General features: G+C 39.7%; 1 pseudogene; it reads left to right on the top strand.

Moving 5' to 3' along the window:
* LOC138166918 (solute carrier family 25 member 16-like) overlaps positions 1-933 on the top strand; it is a 1,076-nt pseudogene extending 143 nt beyond the window's left edge.
* The last annotated feature ends 1,625 nt before the right edge of the window (positions 934-2,558 follow it).

Below are 2,558 nucleotides of genomic sequence, written 5' to 3'. Positions count from 1 at the left end.
GGGCCGGAGGAGCAGGACCCGTTCGCTCGAGCCTGCCGCTGGTGGCCTCCGCTCGCCAGGACTTCTACAGGCTGCACTCCTTCGCCACGAGAGGCATTGCAGGACGTTGTGCCAAAACCACCATTGCTCCTTTGGATGGAGCGAAGATACTGTTACAGGCACATAATCACCGTTGTGAACATTTAGGAGTGCTTTCTGCATTGTGTGCTGTCCCCAAAAAGGAAGGCTATCTTGGCTTGTATAAAGGAAATGGAGCCATGATGATTAGAATCTTTCCACATGGTGCAATTCAGATTATGTCTTTTGACCATTATAAAAAGTTAATTACAACAAAACTTGGGATTCCTGGACCTCTACACCTGCTAATGGCTGGCTCCATGGCAGGTATGACAGCAGTCATCTGTACTTACCCGCTTGACGTGGTTAGAGCTCTCCTGGCATTCCAGCTGAAAGGAGAACACACATACACAGGAATTTTTCATGCATTCCAAACAATTTATGCGAAGGAAGGCGGCTTTTGTGGGGCTCCTATTGTAGGCATGGCTCCCTAGGCAGGGGCTTCATTTTTTACTTTTGGAACCTTGAAGAGTGTTGGGTCTCTCTCACGTTCCTACCTCGCTTGGAAGACCTTCATCAGACAACCCTAATGTTTTAGTTTTGAAAAAGCATAATAAACTTGCTTTGTGGTGGTGTTGCTGGAGCGATGGCAAAGACAATATCTTATCCACTTGATATAACCTGGAGTCAAATACAATTAGGGACTGTTCTCTCAGATTCTGAAAAGTGCCTTACAATGTTGAAGACGCTGAAGTAAGTCTACAGCCATGGCATCCACTCCAGGCCCCGTCTCTTAACTACATTCGCTGTGTTCCCTCCCAGGCCATGGCTTTCACAAGCTATGAGCTCATGAAGTAGTTTTTGCACCTCAACTGAAGTCATATTTTTTCCTTAAGGAACTATGCATGACCAGATACATGTATATCTATTATATAAATATATGTATACATACATATATGTACATATGTATACATACATATATACATATATATACATGGTTTTATGTTACTATAAGAGGCAGGGGGGGGAGGAGGGGGGGTGGATTAAGTGAAGTGGAAAATCACTCTTGCTGCAAGCCCCAGCACTCATCTTGTTTTCTTGTTGTTGTTTTTAAGTCAGAAACCAGAAGGGCTTCCTGTCATTTTTTTGATGCCATAGTTTGTCGTTTCCTTACATGAAACACGTCCTTAGACTGACTGGAAGTTTTATTAAGTTAATCATTTTCATTAAAATAACCAAAAGGTCTGAGAAACCTGTGAAAGGTTCATTGGTGTCCATTACAGGTTTTCTGAGATTTACTCTTAGCTTTATCACACTCTTGCGAGCTCTTTTTAGTAATCATGTTAAGAAAAAACATCCCAGCCTTATGCTGGACTTAATGAAAAACTATGCTGGATTTTAAAATGAACCGGGTTCATTTTTTTAATTAGATTTAATAATCTGTGATTATTGTAGCAAGAACATATATTGTAATTTTATTTTGCCCAGTTGGGTAAGTGTATTATACAAGCTAGCACTGAAAGGGGGATATTTTGTGGGCGATGGTGACTGGTTTCTTGTCAAAATAATACAATGTACCATGGGATAAAACTGTTATTTTAAAAATAAAATCACAAATGTGACAAAAAAATTCAATAAATCTAAGGGTCATTAGCAAAATATACTTGTAATTTTACTTCAGTACTCCAATGATCTGTTTCCATCTGTGTAGTTGTTGACATAGGTTACAACCCTTGTATGAATAATTGGTAGACAGTCTCTGCATGTTCTTGTAACCAAAAAAAAAAATCCAACACCCTAGGGCCTCTCTCTCCAATCTTAACTGGTTGGTAGGCATACAGTCCAACACCAGACTTGTACTCTACACATTCCCAACTAGATAGAACCTTCCAGAACTTATATCCTGCTTTCATAGCCTTGCAGGCTCAAGGGTCACCTTCGTGCTACAATGAGGCATTGAAAGAGAATTTTAATGGAGGATAATTATTATCATTATGGGTAATTAAGAAGTAGGGATGTTTGAGGTACATTTCTAACCATTTGAGGTTGACTTCATGGAGAGAAACCATATCCTCCCACAAAAAAAAAAAAAGTTTGATGTCACTGTAAGAGGCCAAATATTGGTCTGGATAGACCACTAGTCTGACCCACCATAATATTTCTTACATTCTTATAAGCATATACCACACATAAAGACAACAGATATGGACAACACACATCCACCACACACACACACACACACACACACACACACACACACACACACACACTGGTGTGGGTAGGACGCTCGCCTGGAAACAACATAATTTCTCACTATTTATATAAAGCTCTCTACTTAGCTAACTATTGTAACATCTTGGCAAAACAGGACCTTTCTTCTACACCTCCTTTTAAAATGACAATTTTATCCATGTGCTTTCAAAAAAAGAGCCCATGAAAGGTACATAGAAGATGCTAAATAATAACTTGTTGATGATCACTTAGACAATTCATGCTTCTTG

Source organism: Petaurus breviceps, unplaced genomic scaffold, assembly GCF_028583685.1.
Source record: "Petaurus breviceps papuanus isolate PSGF00001 unplaced genomic scaffold, PetGlider_PUasm1.0 227, whole genome shotgun sequence".
In the NCBI taxonomy this organism is placed as follows: domain Eukaryota; kingdom Metazoa; phylum Chordata; class Mammalia; order Diprotodontia; family Petauridae; genus Petaurus; species Petaurus breviceps.
The sequence above is the reverse complement of the archived record's forward strand: the minus strand, read 5'-3'. Positions and strand labels throughout refer to the sequence as shown.